This window comes from Mytilus edulis, chromosome 1 (genome assembly GCF_963676685.1).
Source record: "Mytilus edulis chromosome 1, xbMytEdul2.2, whole genome shotgun sequence".
Classification (NCBI taxonomy): Eukaryota; Metazoa; Mollusca; class Bivalvia; order Mytilida; family Mytilidae; genus Mytilus; species Mytilus edulis.
Window position 1 is genome coordinate 45980058 of NC_092344.1, and position 23028 is coordinate 46003085.

At 32.4% G+C, this 23028-nt stretch overlaps 2 protein-coding genes across 7 annotated transcripts in view; one reads left to right on the forward strand and one right to left on the reverse strand.

Annotated features, from left to right (window-relative positions):
* The window catches only part of LOC139512949 (uncharacterized), a 20218-nt gene extending 13459 nt beyond the window's left edge, over window positions 1-6759 (reverse strand). Inside the window, exon 1 of one of the 2 annotated variants that reach the window (XM_071300953.1) lies at window positions 6449-6759. The gene's annotated coding sequence lies outside the window, so the exon portion shown is untranslated. Of the gene's footprint in view, window positions 1-1271; window positions 1364-6448 lie in introns of those variants that run through there. The other variant, XM_071300944.1, reaches the window with a different exon arrangement.
* Window positions 6102-23028, forward strand: part of LOC139512960 (sterile alpha motif domain-containing protein 3-like) — a 22615-nt gene continuing 5688 nt past the window's right edge. The window contains exon 1 of one of the 5 annotated variants that reach the window (XM_071300965.1): window positions 6102-6201. The gene's annotated coding sequence lies outside the window, so the exon portion shown is untranslated. Of the gene's footprint in view, window positions 6214-6295; window positions 6535-18518; window positions 18609-23028 lie in introns of those variants that run through there. The other 4 variants (XM_071300994.1, XM_071301003.1, XM_071300982.1 and 1 more) reach the window with 4 other exon arrangements.

Genomic DNA, 23028 nt, shown 5'->3' on the forward strand with positions numbered 1-23028 from the left:
TCTTTTCTAAAGGTTAAAACTTTTGAAATGAAAATCATTTTTTTTATTAAAAGTTGATTAAAATGCATAAATGAACAATGCATCACTTTCAACTTATCTGACTTAGTGACAGAGACAGGTTCCCATTACCCCTGGTTTAAAACCAGTCTAAAGTTGGAAAAAAGAAACAAATTGGGTTAAAAATGTTAAAAAAACAGAATTAAATTGGTAATTGGCAAATACATGTAGGCCATTATAAACTATTATATATGTATTTATTCTGCAATCAGCTAACTAATGCACAAATAGCAGGTACAAAAATAATGTTTTGCTTTATTTGTACTCGTACAAATAAAGTCTCCAGGTAGCCCTTTTCCATGTTGAGCAGGCATTAATGTGGATCATATTTCTTTTTCCGTACCAGTTCATTTTGGGATCCTCGTCACAGTGCATGTTTAAACTTTTTGATTTCTTTCAAAAATAAGAAACCAAGATTTAGATATTTTAAATAACTGAAGTTTCAAGTATTGGGAGTTAAATTCAGTATAAAAACAATATATGTACAAAGAATGTACATTGTCGGAAAATATCAAATTTATTTGTACTTGCTGCGAAAAAGCTCAGTGAGCCTTGCTTAATGTCTTGTTTCTAAAGCACATACAAATAAATCTATATTTTCTGACAATGACTTTATTATGTACATCCATTGTTTATTCATTTATACATGTAATTATATATATAAGTTTGTTTTAGTTATAGATGCTTTCTTCTTATCATTTACATATGTTTGTTGACTAAGTTTTTTGTTTATTTTGTCACGTGTGTTTAGTAGTTTAAGTTATGACAACAAAGTTTTCAGTTAGATGAATAATGATTAAATACAAAGAGTGACAATATACTATTTAATATGATAAGTCAAGCTGTAGCCTGCATCAATAATAATACAAGTTAATTAAAGATCTCTAAAAAATAAAATAAAAATATATGTTTTTCAAAGCATATTATTTAAAAACTGTAGGCAAGAATATCACAGTATCCTACTTACACTTTTTCTTAGCCTTGTTTAAGGATAATAATATTATTAAAATTTTAAGGAATAACCTCAAAGGTAAGGGATTTTCCAAAATTAATCAATACATTATCTTACAATAACAAACATGGTAGAACCACGTTAAAATACTTGTCGTGGACAATTTCCCGTATATTCCGTCCCAGGGGTCTATTTAAACGAAAATGGACTATTATCTCTTTTCGAATGTTTATATTTGAGGCAATCTACTGTCTTATATTACCATGTTTTCTTACAAACTTGCTGATATTTTCCATCAACAACAGGTCAACGAAAGCAACCAACCCGGAAGTTTATAAATAATACGCATGACAAGCGGATGTTCGGAATGTCTCGAAATAAACCAGTTTTACAGTTATGTACTGTTGAAACATACTTAAACTGTGAGTGTCGATATTTTTCGTGGAATTCAGTTTATACATTGCCACAGTTACCTGAATTTTCTAGCAATCAGCAAAGTTTTGTGTTTAAAGATCAAATTTATGGCCCAAGACTAAAAAAATATATTTGAATAAACTGGCCAAGGATTTCTATATAGAACCAGAGACATAAAAGATCATATAATACAATTGTTGTATTATATGTCTCTAATAGAACTTTAATATACTATTCCTGGGACTATTATACTAATTATAAGATCAAGGCACATTGTCACTGTCAAAAAAATATGATGTATCAATAAATAGCGCAGAAAAATTTGGTTGCCGATTATATAGGGAATCACTGAAGCATAACTGGAGCCGCCCGCCCCTTTTAGGTCAGTCAGCGCCCACTCCCTTATAAAAAGCTCTGGATCCGCCACTGATGTCTATCGTTTATTTATCATATATCGCACATCATGTTAGAAATCTGAAACGATGCATGAGTGTTTAATTGATTTAAATTGAGTTGATTATAACATGTCTCCTGTGCGGACGTGAAAGAAGCAACGCGATCAAGCGGACGTCAAAGAAAGCAACGTGATCAAACGGACGTCAAAGAAAGCAACGTAATTAAGCGGACGTCAAAGAAAGCAACGTGACAGCGGACGTCAAGGAGAACACTTGCTGGACGTCATTAGGGTCAGAGACATATATGTCTCTGTTAGGGTGAACTCGAAAGCCCTTAAATATCCGAACGTGTTATGGGAGCGAACGGACCCAGTACCTTAATTTTTTGTTTTACTCTTACGAAGAGTTTTTGGTTTAGAAAGAATAACACAATTATGTTTTATTGTTATCTTAGGTTTGCAATATATATGCGTTTTATAGGATAGCACTGGTTAGTACCAAGTTTGGTCTTAAGCGATTATAAGGTGTTGAATGACGGAATTTCGGAAGTTTTGACAATTTTAGTTTATGTTGAAAGCTTTTAGTTTAGTTCAAACATATTTTATTTGCTGAATTAAAGCAAAATGGATCTGACACACTGAGTAAATCATCATGACTGATGAAGTCTTATCCACAATACAATATAAATAAATACTGTTTACAATAATAGAATAATGCGCATGCATGTAAAGCAAACAGTATAGAGCTTTAATAATATAAGCTATACTATATAATGTTGTGAGCACCTCTTATTATGTTGCTACCACTGCATATAATGCTGATCATCAACATAAGGCAGTCATGGCGTTCCATAATTATAGGTCATTGTAGGTAAAAAAAAAAAAAAAAAAAAGAAGAGACAGAGAAAAAAAGTTTAAAAAAGTCATATAATTCTTTGATGATGACACCAGTGTTGATGATGATATTGTTCCGTGTCAGTATCAATAACGCTTTATGAAGGTACAAGACATCTGTTTGACCTTTTAGATGAAATTATGAACATGTTTGAACATTTGAATATTTTGTTCGTTGGAAAGGTCCAAGTTTCCGCTAATTTATAGTTTTGTATCTAAAACAAAGTTTTCGGAAAGCCAGTTAAGATTATCGAATAAGGTTTTCTATATGATGTATTTTGGACAGATGAAGAATTATGATGAACATCCTCAATATCTGACCCGCATTGTCAAGAAGGATCATTCATCATATACGCTCGAAAAGGTCATAGTCAAGTTAAGAATAAAGTGGAGTAACTGTATCGCAATTGCTTTAAGCAAGGAATTGTATAGTGACACTTTACAAATCCTTGCTTTAAGCTAATATTCAATTTCCTCGGGCTGTACAAATAAAACATTTCAACTTAACTTAGTAGAATATCGTTTTACAATTCTTTCTTAAATTTAGCAATAAAGTCGACCGGCTGCGAATTTTTGGATCAAGTTTATTCGACTCACGTAATAAGAGGGAATACACGATTCAATACAAATTGGAACAATAATATCACTAGTGACCATTTCGCAACAAATATTTGATTGTACTCTGGTGCATGTTTTTGGTTCATGTTAATTGCTATATATAACACATTTGTAATCTTCTTTGTCTTTTTTCAAAAAGAGATTCACAGCCAACCTCAGAGTATAAAGATTGAATATCGGTAGACCGGTAACTATTCTTGCGGCCTCTATAAACTACTTTTCGAATTTGTGTGAGTAGCATATTCCACAATTATTCCACACTTCCGTGGCATATTCAAAAATGTATCGAATTAAAACTAATGTATAGTTTTCTAAATTGTTTCGAGATACTTGGTATCTTAAGTTTATGTTAGTTTATGTACTACTTGTCATCTCAAATGTGTGTCGTCATTCGTAAATGTACATTGTTTCAAGATAAAAAAAAAAAAAAGGAAATACATGAACATATATCTGAGATTACTATAGTATATATGTAGTTATAAAACATTGAGACTAACCCGTGGATGACGATTTGTGGTCTTGGCACTACGATACTTTAATACACCATAGACTAGACTCATTGTTGAAGGGCGTACAGTTACCTATAGTGCGACAAATGAGTTGTTTGGGGCTATTTTTCAGGTTTTCAGGTCTTTGAACGCGCATGTTACTGTCGTGTCACTGTCGTGCCACTGCCGTGCCACTGCCGTACGATTGTTGTACGACGGTCGCATAATAGTCGTGGGTCATTCCCGCGTTTGGCTCCGACTCTGAATACTAGTATCTGGGAACAGTATATCTATATCTGCTAGTCACATAAAGAAGGCCCGATATTTTGTGTGCCATTTGTCATGCTTTCAATATTGTTCAGCGTCATTATAAGTTCGGTCCAAGTAAACGAAGTTTTTCGTATAAAGTTTATATTATAGTTCTGCGAATTTAAACCGTTCGATTCATGGCCTAAACCAACATCGAGCGTATCGCTGGTTCCTATACTGTTCATGGGCTCGAATCAACGCTAACAATACGATATTTTGCTCTTGTTGGGGTCTGGCAAGTCGTATATTCAGCAGGACTAATCATAATCGTTCTGGTGGAATAGCCATCTTCTTCTCCCGCCAAGTTGTCTTCTTCTTAATATAACGAAAATATGTTGCACGACGAACGTACCACTGTCGTACGACAGACAATCAATGTTGTGCGAGCATCGTAAGAAATTTGGTATTCGTGAGACAATCGTGCGACTGTATCAAGAGGGTCTTGGGACAGTCGCAGGGGCGGATCCAGCCATTTTAAAAAAAAGGGGGGGGTCCCAACCCAGGACAAAGGGGGGTTCCAACTATATGTCCCCATTCAAATGCATTGATCAGCCAAAAAAAGGGGGGGGGTTCCAACCCCCGGAACCCTCCCCTGGATCCGCCACTGAGTCGTGAGATTGTCGTACGACAGTCGTACGATTGTTTTTATTAAAACTGTTTATGTTGGTACCCACGACATTGTGTTTAATAATAATAATAATTTTATTTGCAAAATACAACATTTAATACAGACAGTGAAGAATTACAAATATAAACATAAAAAAAACATAGTTATAAATGGTAATTAATGTAACCTTTGATCGCATGACAGTCGCACGACTGTGGTAAGACGCTCTCACGACAGCCACCGGACAGTAACACGACAAAAAATCGTAGAGCAAAAAAGGTGCATGTCCAATTTTCGTCCCATGACAGGGCCACGATGCTAAAAATATCGTGCGACTGTCGTACGACGATCACAGATAACCGCGATTTGACTAAATTTCATGTCGTGGGTTCGTTGTGACCAGGGCTTAATTAAGGAACAAATTTATGATCATTTATGTAACATCAATTTGAGCGTGTTATTCCGTGCAATAAGATTTTTTCTCATACAAACAAAAAAAGCATTTCTTTAGGTTTGCCCGTCCCTCAAGTTGCAGGCATGATTTCTTGGTAGAGTCTGACAAATAATAAAGCATAAATTGGCATTTTCACTTTGGTACTGTCATTATCGAGGTATGTCCTGTCATCAATTGACAACAATTGGCCAGGTCACATTACCGCAAGCTTTTTATACCTTTTTCTTATATTTATGTATAAAATGGTCTAATCTTATTATATTTCAAATTTCAGAGATATATTCTGAGAAATAAAAGATTAATTAGCAATTTCATCTAATCCAGTCATTATCGAGTTTGGTCTTGTCAGTCAGCGATGTCACAATTTCGAAAGTTTTTGAAAAAAATCTATATTTTTTATAAAATTTATGTATTTAAAGATGACATCTCATTTTATATTTAAATCTGAGATAATTCCTTTGAAAAATAAAAAAGTTATTAGCATTTTTAGTTGGTCCTGTCATTATCAGCGTTGGTGTTTTCTAAAGTTTCTTGAAAAAAAATCTATTTGTTTCTTAAATTTATATATCAAATGATGAAATTTTATTTTGTTTCAAATTTGAGATTAATCCTTTTAGAAATGAAAAATTTATTAGCATTTTTCATTTGGTTCTGTCTTTCTATAAATATATAATTATATAAAAATCGATTTTCTGTAGATTGCGTGTGTTTTTATTAATTATGAACGCCTTAAACCTTATTATTTATTGTATGCTGTTACACTAATTTAAGCAGTATAACACCTATAACACCATTAAAAATCTTTTTCTCGGGATATATTAGTTTGTTTTGGGGATACATGTATTACGTTTTTCTCGTATTTCTCGCTGAGAAATCGTGGTACTATTGTTTCACTTTTTCCCATGGCCGACCTGGTTTTTACACGCTAATTCGTATCTCTACACGGAGACCGTACTGTAGTGATCGGCTGCAGCTGCAAGGTGCGTGCTAATCACTGAAGAATTGCATTTATTTGTAAGTTTACAGGTATTTTACTAACCTAAATAATTTAGGGTTTCAACCAAACGAAATCTATAAAATAATGTTATGCCTATGCACACATATAAAGTACACAAAATGTGGTTAGAGGCCTAGCTAGGGTCACCAAGAACTAGTAAATGCACATGTATATGACATGCTGATGTGCAATGGGTTAAAGCAGTGCAGTTTACAAGTCGAACCTGTTGCATTTATAGCTTGAAAATGTAATAAAAAAACTCACCAACAGTGACCAATGCCAGTTGAGGTAACATTATGCAGATTAGCTGGCTGAAATGCACACATGTCTTGTATAACCTGTCAGAATGGGTTTGTAATTTTCCTGCGGTCTGTCTACTCTATACATGTGTTTATACATATTTTTCTGCTGTCTGTATAAATGTATCATGGTATGTTCATACATGGTTTCCTGCCTGTGGTTATGTATGCTTTCCTGTTGTTTGTTATCTTGTTGATAAACAATTAAAAGGACAACTTTACATGTCTGTCACTTTTAATTTCACATGTTTTTGTTCCAAATATGCATGTGATATTGGCCACTGCAAATAGAGTAAACATTTAATCAATACTTATTTATTATAAGAAATTAATCAGACACAATTTGTTTATTATTTTTCTGTCAGTTGTTCTGTACACATTACAAATGGTCAAACATGTGACAGTTAAACTACTGACAGCGACAATATTACACAATAGCATAGGTATGGTTCTGGATAGCGTTTTAATAATTGAATGATAGGCCAAAGAATTATGAATAGAGAAAAAATGGCTTGAAAATCAAAGATAATACAGAAATAAAGACCAACTAGACCCCACAGTGTAGATACTATTCTGTACGCTTTCCGGAAGTCGCGATTTTCGAAGCGAGAACTTTTTGGATCAAATTTTAAATTTGTCGGATATACTATATTAAACGGTAAGATGTTCATCTGTACATTGCTTAATGATTAATTCAGCTGACATCGATACTCACAAATGGTTTATAATTAAATTTAGCACATTCATTATTCGTATCTTTGCCTTAATTAAGAGATTTTCAAGTGCATCACTAAGGAAAATCAGTTGGTGAACCTAAAAACAATCTTTTTGCACTCTTACTGTACAAATTAACGTAAAATCCAGACTTAATTTACTAGATAAAGTGTATTTTAAGTGGTGGTAAAAGTTTCAGCCAGATCTTTGAAGCCAGAAATAAGAAAATTACACTTGTTTGAATTTCTCACTGTACGATCAGTCTCGCTTGTATATTTTGAAACTGTATGATCAGTCGTTATTTCACTGTATTCTAGTAGTGATTTCAAAGTTATTTACGATACATTAAAAGATGGCATTTTTCTAAATAACACAAATATATTTTAATAAATTCACATCCTGTAAACTTTTCAAACATGTTTTAGCTTGATAGGGTGTACTCGACTTACTACATTAAGTATAAGGATGTTTGAATGTGGCTGAAATAAGAAAAAGGTTTGTTTGTTTATAGAAGTTTCAGAAATGTCCTCCGTTTTACTTAAAATTGTACAAACACACAGATTTAATAGTTACTATATAAAAATGCATGAATTTACAAACATTCGAGGCCGTACTGTAGCCTATAATTGATCACAGTTCCTTCACTTTGTTTTGGATGTAGATCTGTCTCTTTCACACTCAATTGTACACCACTTTGTGAGGCGATGGTTTATAGTGATAATGAAGTCCGTCTTTCCGTTCGTCCGTTGGACCGGTACAACATGTTTCGCCGGTTTTGCAAGCGCATCTCCACATACACCACTTAACATACATTGGTGTTTCCAGACATTTTTAAATGGAGAGGGGGTCCAATCCAGGAGAAAAGAGAATTCCAAATATATGTTCCCATACAAATGCATTTTATTGACAAGACTCCAATAGAAAACTTGCATCTTGGGTATTGCAAGTTTACCCTTGGCACTAACAAGAGTGCCTCAAATTTTGGTACAAGGAACGAATTGGGAAGACTGCCTATTGAATGTCATATAAAAACCCAAACTATTATGTATTTAGCAAGGCTTTTCACCTCAAATTTGAATCCCTTATTACATGAATCTTTTCAATTAACTAAAACTTTGGATTCTAGTGGCACCTATTCATGGTTCACTTTTGCAAAAGATATTCTTTCTGAATCTAACATTGATATAGATAGACTAAAAACCTGTGATAATTTAAAACAATTAAAAAATATTAAAAGCTATATTAAACCCCAAATAAACTCATACTACAACAACCTGTTGATAAATAAGTTAACATCTATTGATGATAAAAGTAAATTAAATTTTTATAAAGCACTTGAGCCAAATCTATTGATCAAACCTTACCTCTCTAACCCAAACTTTGAATTTAGAAAATTAATTACAAAACTTAGAATCAGTGACCATTCATTATTAATTGAAAAAGGGAGGCATTTTAAAATTCCTCGCGAAGAGAGACTTTGCAAAAAATGTAAAGTACTAGATGATGAGAAACATTTCCTAATAAATTGTTCTCATAATTCAAATATTAGATTAACATATTTTGATTGCATTAATAGAGAAAGTAATTTATTTGCTAATCTCACTGACAATGACAAAGTTATATATATACTTAACCCATCAACACCAACACAAGTGAATAAACTAGGATCCTTTATAAAAAAGTCAATGGAACTGAGGACAGGGGACCCTTTAATATTTACCTGAATTTGTGTATATATATTGAGTTACTTAGTTATTGTCTTTATTTGTTTTTGTTGTTGTTATATGTCACAAACTGTAAAGTTTATATGGCAATAAAACTTTGAATTGAATTGAATTGAATTGAAAGTTAAAAAAAAGAGTTTCAAACCGCCGGATCCCAATTTTCTTGAATCCGTCACTGGTATAACTATTAATTATTTTTTTCTCGGATTCCGTATCATAAATATAAAAAATATAAAAAAGAAGATGCGGTATGATTGCCAATGAAACAACCGTTCACAAGAGATCAAAATGACACAGATATTCACAAATGTAGGTCACCGTATGGCCTTCAACAATAAGCAAAGCCAATACCACAGAGTCGGCTATAAAAAGCCCCCAAATGACAATGTAAAACAATTCAAACGAGAAAATTAACGGCCTTATTTACATAAAAAAAAGGAATGTATTTCTGATTTTATTAAGAATATTTTATGGGGTCTCTTTATATAAGATACGGACATGAACATTGCATTATATGGGGGCACCCATCAGATATTTCCAACCGTGACCTCCAAAACCAATTGTTAAACTTTTCTAAAATTGCTCCATTTGTAATCTATTAATGTATGTATGGACCTTCTATTTCGAATATTTTGTAAAAATATTTTTGATGTTTCTCTATCGTAAATACGGACTTTGTCATAACCTTATATTGGGCGTACCTATTTTATATCCACAACTTCCTTCAGACACTTGTCATAACTTAATGAATCTTTTTTTTTCAGATTCCTTATCATTTAATTCAATTGTGTACCTCTTATTTTGGTTTTTCGAAAAATCATCAGTTTTTTATTTCCATGATATGGACTTTTCCATTACCTTATTGGGTGGTACCCGCTTACTATACGCAACTTTCAAAAACTTACCATATACTAGTATTAATAAAACTTTCTCATATTCGTTATTAAATGATGCCCCTGTGCACCTATAATTTAGTTTTTCTGGTGGTTTATTTTTTTCCAAAACATGGACTATAGAAGTGGCGGGGTATAATTTCGTTAATTCTTTCCTCAATACCTAAAGTTTTTTAACAAAGCTTTCTCTATCTATTTTTTGTCATTTTAAAAGAGACAGGCTTGATGTATGTAATCACCAATTGATCAACGGTAGACGGTGTAAATAGTCTTTAAAAATGTAATAGTTAAACAGATAACTGCAACGACACACTAATACAGTCCACAAGCGAATCATGTATTGCTTTTTAGGCATTTGATTTAAAGTAAGACTGACGGAACAAAAATTAATTTGCCGTCTACAAAAATCATCAGAAATATATTTGTATTGTCTGATGAAAGAAATTACACGTTATAGTTCCATGGACACAATCATAATATCACATAGACACGTATATACCTTCAAATTGCCGTTGTTTTTCAGTCAAGGTCGTTAAAAACTTCCATTTGTTGTTGTTTTTTTCTTCAAAATCACGACTGGTCATACAGACAAAAAATCTGAAATCGCTACTAGAATACAGTCAGTTTTAGACTGATCGTACAGTAATTTATTTTGGGTTCCTCAAGGAAAGCATATTTTTTTATTTGAAATACGAACATTCTACTTAAATACGGTAGGAATATTGAAACAGTATATATTTTACTGTAAACTGATGCAAATCTTCGCAATAAAAGATTATCTGCTTTGTACTACGAGAGCAAAATTGTCAATCGATTTCACTTTTTTCTATGAAGTTGGTGTGATGCACGCGAATATTTTATATTCTACTGCATGTTTTTGTTACAGTTACTCATATTTATGATGTTATACATACATTTAAGATGTGCAAAGCACTTTATAGATATAGGAGTAAACAAATGATGAGAAAAAGCACCAAAACAAAACCGTTCTGTTAGCCAGTTTGAAATCCTCGCTTCGAAAATCGCGACTTCCGGATAGCGTACAGAATAGTATCTACACTGTGGACCCTTGTACATGATCATAGTGAAACAAAATTTTATGACCATCATTTTTACAAACTAATGTTTTTGTAGATCTGTCAAAATCTCAAATGGTCAGGTTGCAATTCCATAAAAGCAGGTATATACATCTTCATAAAAAAGAGAGAAAGTTCTTTAATAAATTCCATTAAAACAGGTAACAGACTATTATTTGAACTTGGAATTATTTTTAATTATGGAATTTGCTTGATTTCTTGTTATTGAAATTTTTAATAAATTCCATGTTTATTCTGTACTGAAATGTTCTGTGCTGCGCACAACACTTTCTATTACAAAGAAAATAGTATATTTTCATAGAATGTACTGTGCCGCGCACAACACTATCTAACCAAAATACATTGTATGGAAAGTGTTATTTAACCGCTCAAAAGATTATAATACCAAATAAACATGGAATTTATTAAAAATTTTAAACACAAGAAATTATGCAAATTCCATAATAAAAAATAATTCCAAGTTCAAATAATAGCCTGTTAGGTGTAAAATTTGAAGATGTCATGTTTGTGTGATGTTTGAAAAATGTTTGAGAGGGTCCCCTCCAGTCATTCTTAGGCTCCCCTAAATTTGATCTGTCTCCTACAGTTTTCAACCCAACCTCTTTTATAAGTTTTGCTGTTAAAGAAGTGATCAAGTTTGGAAAATTAAGTAAAAATTTCTCAAACAATTATATGTGTGCATGTGATCAGCTTTCACATATGTGCAATTTTTTAATACTTATCAATTACATTACACAAAAGTTACCAACTTTTCCCTACCCGTAAGCCAATCTGCTTGCCCATCATCACATACTATAAGCTTGTTTTAGAATAAGTCCAATTTTACCACTAAAAAAAATATTCTGCAGAATAAAAAATAAAGTTATATGTTCTCATTACTTGTCATCCGTCGTCATGGTTTGTCGTCGTTAACTTTTACAAAAATCTTCTACTCTAAAACTACTGGGCCAAATTTAACCAAACTTGGCCATATTCATCATTGAGGTATCTTGTTTCAAAAATGTGTCTGGTAACTCAGCCAACCAACCAAGATGGCCGCCATGGCTAAAAATAGAACATAGGGGTAAAATGCAGTTTTTGGCTTATAACTCAAAAACCAAAGGATTTAGAGCAAATCTGACAGGAAGTGAAATTGCTTATCAGGTAAAGATTTGTCTGCCCTGGAATTTTCAGATGAATCAGATAACCAGTTGTTGCTGCCCCTGAATTGGTAATTTTAGGAAATTTTGCTGTTTTTGGTTACTGTGGATTCATTTATTTTCGTGGGTATCAATTTTCGTGGATAGAGAAAAAAAGACGTTTCGTGGTATACATAAATTTGTGGATCGCTGATTACAACAACAAAAATTAGATACGTAATTCGTGGATTTCTTTTTGATTTAGGAGATCATATAACATCCTTGGTTCGATCAATAATAAAACAAAACAAAAAAGAAGGAATTCATTGAAAAAGTTTTGAAATGTCACAATCCTTGCTTAATTGGTCATTCTAGGTTAAAGTGTTCATTGATAACTTCAATTACAATAATGGGCAGAGACAACTAATTATTTGTTTGTTTTACAATTTATAAATTCTTGTCTGAATTCTATAAGGCATTCAAAACGGGCGATATCTTTTTGCGCCAAAAAGTAACTCATTTGCGCTACAACTTAATTGCGCCAATACTTCTTTTGCGCCACCTAATTTTCAAAACTATAGGTATCATTTGCGCCAATAAAATAATCATCTAATTGCGCCAATTTTATTTATTTTTATTTATATATAACAACTAAATGATTGAAGAGCTCTGAATTTTTATTTTTGAAGGTCGCTCTGACAACATATCGGTTGCTTTTCTTTTGTACGCAGTTCTCAAAATTTGACGTTCTAATTTCTGGACATTTGTTTCATGACTCTTGAAAAAATATTCTATTACTAAACAATTTATTTTTTGGTGAGTTTTCTTTAATTTGATGAGTGATCAGTTAAATCATAAATGGAAAGGTTAATTATAGTACATAAATAATTAGATAAATTTTATTTTATTATTGTGTCACATATTGATTGAACATTTTACAATGAGAAGGGATAGGACATTTATCAGGACTCCGGGATCGGGTGTTTTTAAGCTCAGGGTTTCGGGATTGACCATTTCGGGACCCAGGAATTCTTTTTTTGAATTTCAGGATGTCAGGATTTAAAATTTGAATTCGGGACCTCGGGATTTCGTGTTTTTAAGCCCAGGATTTCGGGATCAGAACCCCTCCTATCCCCTCTATACAATGACATAATAAAAATATACATTAAAACAATCAGCACCCACCCATAAGATTGGCTTATGAGACAAATATCTCCAAACATTTCACACTAATTTGTTTTTTGTACATGTATGATATAGGTAAAACATGTACAGGTATCAGGGGCGGATCAAGCCATTTTAAAAAGGGGGGTTCCTAACCCAGGACAAAGGGGGGTTCCAACTACATGTCCCCATTCAAATGCATTGATCGTCCAAAAAAAGGGGGATTCCAACTACATGTCCCCATGCAAATGCATTGATCGTCCAAAAAAAGGGGGGTTCCAATAAGACCCAAAAATAAGTCAACACAACCAAAATGGTCAATTGACCCCTTAAGGAGTTATTGCCCATCATAGTCAATTATTAACAATTTTCACAAAATTTGTAGGTTTTCACTAACATTTTCCACTGAAACTACATGTGCCAAGTTCATTGTAGATAGAGATCATTGTAAGCAGCAAGAATGTTAAGTAAAGTAAGATCTATAAACACATCACCATTACCAAAAGTTGAAAACACAATTTTGTCATGAATCCATCTGTGTCCTTTATTGACCAAGGTGAGCGACGCAGGCTCTTTAGAGCCTCTAGTTAGTGTCCCCTATTCAACAAACTGCAGGGAACATAGAAATACATGGGTTACATCCCTCCCACTGTGTATGTCCATACTTGTCTGTCGCAAGTTTTGTTTCTGGTTGAATAAAAATAATAAATAACAACTGTACCAATATTTTGAAATTTTAACAGAATGTCTTTGATCCTGAAATACAGGTCAATTTGATACATTGATGGTTTTGACAATACCTTTGAAGAGTTATGCCCTTTACTTGACCATTAGAGTTCGGTATCTTCAGTTTTATTGAAGAAAATGATAACAAGCCTTTATATAGCTTGCTGTTCGGTGTGGGCCTAGGCTCTGTGTTGCAGTCTGTACCTTGACTTATAATGGTTTACTTTTATAAACTGTGACTTGGATGGAGAGTTGTCTCATTGGCACTCATACCACATCTTCCTATATCTATTAAGATAATTAAATCATTTGAAACTTAAAACACAATGTTGTGAACCATCAAATACAAACTAATTAGGTTTTGATTGTTTTAATATTTACTGTGTAAAATATGCCCCTTGTTACCTTAAAAATAGGTATTTTTATTGTTGGAGTTTACAATGAAAAAGTCAGTAAGACTGGACAAAATCTCTAAACACAATGTCATGGACCGTATGATCATTAATTTTAGGTCAAAATCAATTATGATTACATTTACTTAAAAGAGTTATTGCCCTTATTAACCTTAAAATTTAGACTTTTGTTTAGATTTTAAATGCATGATAATAAAATTTGATAACAGCTTTTTTTTAAATTATTATTTTTTGTATTTTAACGCATTGTCACAAAACATAAAAAAACATAAAATACAGGTACCATTCAATACAAATTTGGGTATATTGGTATGAAGCTGTCGTCATTGTAGTCGTTGTCCGAAGACGCATTGGTTTTCGCACTATAACTTAAGTTTAAGTAAATAGAAATCTATGAAATTTTAAAACAAGGTTTATGACCACAAAAGGAAGATTGGGATTGATTTTGGGAGTTTTGGTCCCAACAGTTTAGGAATTAGGGGCCAAAAAAGGGCCCAAATAAGCATTTTTCTTGGTTTTCACACAATAACTTTAGTATACGTAAATAGAAATCTATGAAATTTAAACACAAGGTTGATGACCATATAAGGAAGGTTGGGATTGATTTTGGGAGTTTTGGTCCCAACAGTTGAGGAATTAGGGGCCCAAAGGGTAAAAAATTAAACTTTGTTTGATTTCATAAAAAATTGAATAATTGAGGTTCTTTGATATACCGAATCTATCTGTGTATCTAGATTCTTAATTTTTGGTCCTGTTTTCAAATTAGTCTACATTAAGGTTCAAAGGGTCCAAAATTAAACTTATTATTGATTTAACAAAAATTGAATTCTTTGGGTTCTTTGATATGCTGAATCTAAACATGTATTTAGATTTTTGATTATAGGCCTGCTTTCAAGTTGGTCCAAATCCGGGTCCATTAAGGTTAACAAATTGGTCCACATTGAGGTCTAAAGGGTCCAATTGAACTTTATTTGATTTCATCAAAAATTGAATTCTTAGGGTTCTTTGATATGCTGAATCTAACCATGTATTTAGATTTTGAATATTGGACCATAATAAGTAAATGTCCAATTTAAAATTTTTAAGTTTTTGGGGAAAGACGGCTTCAAGCCGTCAATCCCCTATGGGGTTGACCAGAGTGACACTCCCTCACATCATTCATTTTGTTTTTATACATGTTATAGTGTGGGAAAACCCCCAACAAATCTTACTTAGATTGAAGAGAAGGAGACCCAGAAATGAATAGTTTGACTTTAAACACTTTTTTACACATTTCCCTTCTGTTTCTCACGAAATTATCGTATCTTGAACTCTCCTTTACACTATTTACGTTTATTTAACAATCCGGAAAAATTAGTATGACGAGATATTCTAAATATATCCAACCTACATTGTATTTTATAGTGACGTCATTCTTGGAAGAAACAGGGATATCCTTCACCAGTTCACTGGTTATTTAAATCATTCTTAGAGATCGTGCACTAATCACAAATTTGTATTTGTTAAATCTAAACATAAAATTGTTTACTGTAGATGATTTAAACATCAACATGCAATACTTTAATTTGTAGGTCAACAACTTTCAAAATAAACAAAGATCGTGGGGTTACATGACACAGGGGAAAGAAACGATTTTATTACTTTTTTCGGGTCTCACTAATTAGAGACAAGAAGCGTCAAAAAGCGACAAGAAGCGTCAAGAAGACTATTTAGCGACAAGAAAAACATATTCTTCTTGTCGCTTCTTGTCGCTAAAATTCTTTTTGTTGTTAATTAGTGAGACGCTTTCGGGTCGATCCGGCCCCACGTCGATCCGGCCCAAGTCGATCCGTCCCAAGTCGATCCGGCCCCACGTCGATCCGGCCCATATGTCAAGTCGATCCGGCCCCAATAAAAAATATTTTTATAAGGAATGAAAATAAAGATATATATTAATGTAATTCATAAATGTTTATGATTTTTATATAATGTAAAAGGTATACGGTAAAAAAAAAAAATTTCAGATGAGTATAAAACAACATGTACAAACTAGGTTGATTATGTTTTTATTACAAGTTTTTAAGAGTATTGGGTATAATTATATTAAAACAATTCAGACAAAAATTTGATTTAATTAAGTGATTACAAGTGGCATTATCTTATAGTTCACAATCGCCAGACTATTGTTGAATAAACAAACCAATTATAGACTAATGATTTGATTAATCAAGTCATTATGATGAGTTAAATTTTATAGGTTTCAGTGGACTGTAAATATTTATTTAGATATTCTGTGTATGAACTAATAAAAAATAAATAACCTGCAATTCAACAATAACACTCATTTTCGTATCGATTTAAAATAGTTCTTTAACTGGTACTCCAATACTTCACTTACCTTTTGTCATCTATCATCGGACACTTTTTGAAAATTCCATTTAAACTGTTAAAATGTGTCACAAATTCCTCCAAAATCAATATAGTTATTTCATATTTTATTATGGGGCCGGATCTACTTGGGGCCGGATCAACGTGGGCCGGATCGACTTGGGCCGGATCGACTTTGGGCCGGATTGACTTGGGGCCGGATCGGTTTGGGGCCGGAACGACCGGATACCTAGTGAGACCACTTGTTTCTGTAAAAATTCTGAGAATCTTCCTCCAATTCAGGAGCACCTCAATTGATGAGTAATTATCCACTAAAATAAAAGTTAAAGTTTTTAAACACTTCAAATGTGACATTTCATTGGATTAGTAGTCTTCTATTAAAACTAAATTTTTGTGTACCTACATAATCATTGTAATGGTAAAAAAAAAAAAAAAAAAAATTTGCATTTTTATAGTTTTAACATATTTATATTTACAAATATTTCAAAATTATGATTTGGAAACAAGCTTCACACAGTTTACATCACTCATATTTTTTTTTTTTTTTATTAGTACCTGTTTCCCTGTGATGAGAGTTGTAACTAAGAACTTTAACAATGGAAATTTAAAACTGAATAGATTTTTCAGTCCACACTTTCTAAAGAAAAAACTTTAAAATCCAAGAGTACTGTCACAAAAAATGGAAAATGCCCTAGCCTGCAGTTCAGTGGTACACAATCAAGATTTCAAAAAATATTGTAGTTGTTGTGAAATGACAGAATTCAGTTGAGTTTTAGATAATTAGCTATCAACTTTAATCAAATGTTTAGATTTAGAAGATGCAGATCACTTCCATTGGTCCAAATTGAATCCTAAACTAAGGAAATGAAATTACATAAACAACAATTGATTTCAATATTGTCAACCTTTCTACATGTTCTAGCGGTTCTCTTTTTCATTCTTCATATGTAAACTATCAAAAGATACCCCCCCCCCCCCTTTCCAAAAACATAATAAAATAGAAACAAGGGCCGTCTTTCCCCTCAGAGCTATTCAGCTCTTTGATTAAGTTTAAGTTCTTAGACCACATTCATTCTGTGTCAGAAACCTATGTTGTGTCAACTATTTAATCACAAGCCAAATTCAGAGCTGTATCAAGCTTGAATGTTGTGTCCATACTTGCCCCAACTGTTTAGGGTTCGAACTCTGCGGTCGTAATCTTTGCTGTGTGCAAGACTTTTAGAATGATGTTTTTTTTTCATTTAGTTTGTACTTTTATCATGGTTATATCTTTTTGAAATTGATACATATTGTAAGGAATATATAAAAGCTAAGACAAAAGCTTATTTGATTCTTCTAATTTCATCATCTTTTCTGAAAATCTTGAAACAGCTGATCTTGTCATAAACTTGAACTATTCAGACTTTGTATTTCTCTATCTAGGCCATGTAGGCCAACCTTTCAGTACTTCAAAGAAATTGGGTCACTAACATTTTTCCTAGTTAAAACATAAGAATATATTGAAAATATTATTATTACAATAAATCATATTAAACTAGTATTTAAGTTTAAAGTTTTAAATGCTACATTTTAAGAAAATGAAGGATAATTGATAACTTTAATGTAGACCTGCATTAAAGTAGACCAGACAGAAAAATTAGCTTAAGTTATGAAAAGTATATTACAAAAAAATATTTTAATTTTATTCTTGGGTTTGTTTCTAAAATAAATTCTATATCTCCTCCTCATCTATCTAGTTACATTTGAAGATATAACGTCAATACCACCATGATCAGACTTCCAGCTACGGTGCATCATGCCCTAGAATAGATTTTTCTTTGTCATTAAACAGCTGATCAATAACGTCCACGGGTTTTCAGACCCACACAATTATGTATTCCACTTTTCTGTGATGTCTCAATACACTAAGGTAAAATATTCAATATTCTCGCTTTTTTGCTTTGTTTTTAAAAAAATCTAATTTATGAGTTTGTTGGTCTTTTTTGTTGTTGTTTGAAGAAAGATGTAGGAAGATGAAACGCAAATCAATATCATTGCAGAGAATAGACGAACAATAACATTGCAGAGATGCTAAAACTAATCTGTTCTATTTTTATCCCTTTTAGTTTCCATATGATTTGGTTGAGATTAAAATTTTAATTTCTATTTGAAGTGTGTTTTCAATTAGTTTTTATTTGTCACGATTTGAGTTATTATAAATGGATAAGCATGACAACAATAGCATACACAGATAAAATGACACAGCAGGTCAGCTTGACCACTGGCCATTATTGTTGTTGATTTAAGGTTGCTATATTTATCATGTTAATTTCCAACTAAAATATATGTTCTGGTAGTAAGATGAACTTGAAAGTTGTCAAATATTGACCATAATTATATGTAAATACATTTGAAAAAATATTTGAATTTTGAAATTTAAGATGTACTGTTTCTTTTAAAAGCAAGAAATTTTATTTTATTTTTATATTGGTGATGCTCGCACTTCTCCTCCCAGAAATGATTGAAAGTTAGTGAAGTCAAAAGAATAGGAAGTTCTACATATTAATAATGAATTGAATGTTCTTTTGAAAAATAATTGTCATCATGGCCTAGTTGTACTTAACTTGTAGTAGAAATGTGACAATATATATGTGAACAGCTGGATGGAAAAATGTGAAGATCATTTCTCTGCCATTATTCTTAGTACATGTATATGTTGGGTTTTTTTTACAGTAGATTCTTTTTAATGATTTGCACTATAAGCGTTTCACCATTTGTTATTTGTCTACCAAAATGTATTTGCCTGCTCAACAGTGCAACTAAAAAATGCACTTAATGAAAAACTACACCTACTTTTTTATTGAATTATTAGAAACAAGTGGGAAGACCAATTTAATGTATTAGAATTTAATATTTACTGGCTTGAATGTGGGTTATATCATATATGACAAATATTTATGTCAAACAAAACTAACAATCAATTTTTATATGATCAAGAATGCAAAATCGTGTATATAGAGATACTTTTAGTAAGTAAACATTTAATATATTAGTTGCTTGTTCAATAAGTCTTGTATTTTTTTCAATTTCAGTTCATTTAAACGTTTTGGAGTTTATATGTTATAACTTATATGTCCATTGAACTAGTACACATTTTTATTTAGGAGCCAGCTGGTGCCCACCTCCAGCTGTAGGATTTTCTTACTGCATTGAAGGCCTTTTGGTGGCTTTCGGCTGTTATCTGCTCTTTGGTCAGGTTGTTGTCTCTTAGACATATTCCCCATTTCAATTCTCAATTTTACTTTTTACACAGAATTCCAATAATATGAATAAGCAGTCATTTGATTATTTGTGTATATCTGTAATGATCCCTTAACCTTTTAGATATCATCACCAAGACAGCTTTTTGAGTCTTCAAATACTTTGGTCTCACGTCTGGACCTTTACAGGAATGTACAATGACGAGAACTTATCTATCTATTTGTCCATAATAGCCTTTATCACATTTATAAGTCTTTGTGAAAGCAGATTTTTAATGGTGTTTTTGGAAATACGGTTATTAAACTGGTATAGTATGGATGGCCGGCGACAGACAGGAGGCTGCAAACAGTTACAGTACAATAACTTATAATCTATTTAACCAATGCTTTTTGAATTTGAATATGTTGTTGTTGATGACAAAATGGAGATCAGTTTTGATATTGACAATTTCACTATTACTGTTTAGGTTTTTTGAAAAATTGGAAAACGGCAATTTATGTTATTTCCGTGCTAAAACTTCAAACCTTTCCACCGATGCTTTTCACTTTAAATATATTGCTACTGATGACAAAATAGAGTTCAAGTACAATGTTGATGATTTTTAATTTTAACATTTATAAGTTATGGTCCTTGATAGATTGCAAAATGACACTTTTATGTTACTTTATGTGGTTCTGTTCCATCAATGCTTTTCAAATTTCAATATGTTGTTACTGAGGTGGCAGGAAACAGTTATTTTACAATAAATCTTTAGAATTTCATGGATTTATGATTTGATTTTCTTGAAAATTCATTCAAGCTTATATACAAATAAAATGTATGGTTTCAAGGAACTAAGATGTGTGCGTGCTTATGTAAATATATAGAAAGCCTTTAAATGTGGGTGCCTGTCCAGCATGGAGATTTTAAAATTTATAAATGCATTGCAAATAAGGCAAAAAATGTGATGCTCTGATACCAATCTAATGCTCACCTGCAGAATCCTGCTAAAAGCCGACAAGAATTTTAGGCAAAATTCAAGAGATAAAGGATATTTAGTGAATTAGAGCTTTGTCCGAACCTATCCTTACCATCAAAATCTCAAGATATTTTTGTTTACAAAAAAATGAATATTTCCCACTTTGATTGGATGCCGTCAAGTGAGGAGACCACAATTTTGACATCTGATTGGACTAATGTGTGAAGGAAATCCCCAACCTGTGTATGCAACTACTTACTTGTGTAGTACACTAGCCTAGAATTTACATTCATTTATTTTTTTAGTCCACATGATGCAATTGTATACCTCAATGCTTAACTATAACAAAATTTCTGTGTGGGACACATGTTCTGGTACAACAAAACCGGTACCTGCCACCTGATAACAAAATGGAAATCAAGTTGAATATCGATGACATGGCAGATTAAAATACCATAAAAGTGCATACAAAAAACAGGTTTACTGTCAATTTGACAGCTCATTTCTTGTCTTTTTATTTAGAAACATATTGAAAACTTCTCTAGTTCTGAACAAAAATGAAATACGGTACACTTGTTCATTTCCATAAGGTATTATGGTTTTGGATAAAAGGGAGGTACAATAAGACATGTAATGATGTTTAGTTATTGTGAGACATTAATCATGTTAGTTGTAAAAATTGAAATTTCTTTTTCATTATGTAATATTGTTTTTGTTAGGTTTTTTTTTAATACATATGCAATAAAACTTCAGCTACAAATGAGATATTTGACAGTTGGCCAAGTGCAGTTTTGAAAAACTTATGCAAACATGTAATTAAAACTAAACAAAACAAAACAATTCCTTTATGTTAGGCCAAAGAAAAAAAAATGTTTGTTTTGATATAGTATAGATTTTCAGAGCAGATAGATTTTCTCTTTTATAAACTAATTTGATGTGAAGAGGGGTAACCGTCAGTGTTATTTGAAACAACTAATTTTGAAGTGTTGGTCTGATTTGAAGAAAAAAAAATCAGAAAATATAAGAAGGAGCAAAAGGGTGATTAAGAGGACTTGAAATTTAAAACATAACTTTTGCTTTACAAATTGTTGAAGTTTAGTATAGCAAGTATTTCATAATGTAAATAATAAGAACAGGTGGATATTATGAAATGAACTTACAGGTTCATCAGCCATTGTAAGAAGAGAAGTTAAGATTTGACTCCATAGAAAACTTGTTCACACGTTGTCTCCTTTTGACATTTTAAAGAGTTGCTCTGTCAGCCTCTGGTTTATTATACCCCACGCAACGAAGTTGCGGAGGGTATAATGTTTTTGACCCGTCCGTCCGTCAGTCAGTACCGTCCGTCAGTCCTGTTTCTTGTCATCGCAACTCCTCTCAAACCACACAACAGAATTTCACGAAACCTTTTCAGATAATAAGGACATATTATGTAGTTGTGCATATCGACGGGAAATTGGGATTCAATTTTTTTTCTAGGAGTTACGCCCCTTTGAACTTATTTACTTTAATGTACTACTGCAACAGTTTGTCATCGCAATTCCTCTCTAACCACACAACAGAATTTCACGAAACCTTTTCAGATAATAAGGACATACTATGTAGTTGTGCATATCGACGGGAAATTGCGATTCAATTTTTTTTTCTAGGAGTTACGCCCCTTTGAACTTATTTACTTTAATGTATTACTGCAACCGTTTGTCATCGCAACTCCTCTCAAACCACACAACAGAATTTCACGAAACCTTTTCAGATAATAAGGACATACTATGTAGTTGTGCATATCAACGGGAAATTGCGATTCAATTTTTTTTTCTAGGAGTTACGCCCCTTTGAACCTATTTACTTTAATGTATTACTGCAACCGTTTGTCATCGCAACTCCTCTCAAACCACACAACAGAATTTCACAAAACCTTTTCAGATAATAAGGACATACTATGTAGTTGTGCATATCGACGGGAAATTGCGATTCAATTTTTTTTCTAGGAGTAATTTGCGCCCCTTTGAACTTATTTACTTTAATGTATTACTGCAACCGTTTGTCATCGCAACTCCTCTCAAACCAAACAACAGAATTTCATGAAACTTTGTAGATAATAAGGACATACTATGCAGATGTGCATATCAAC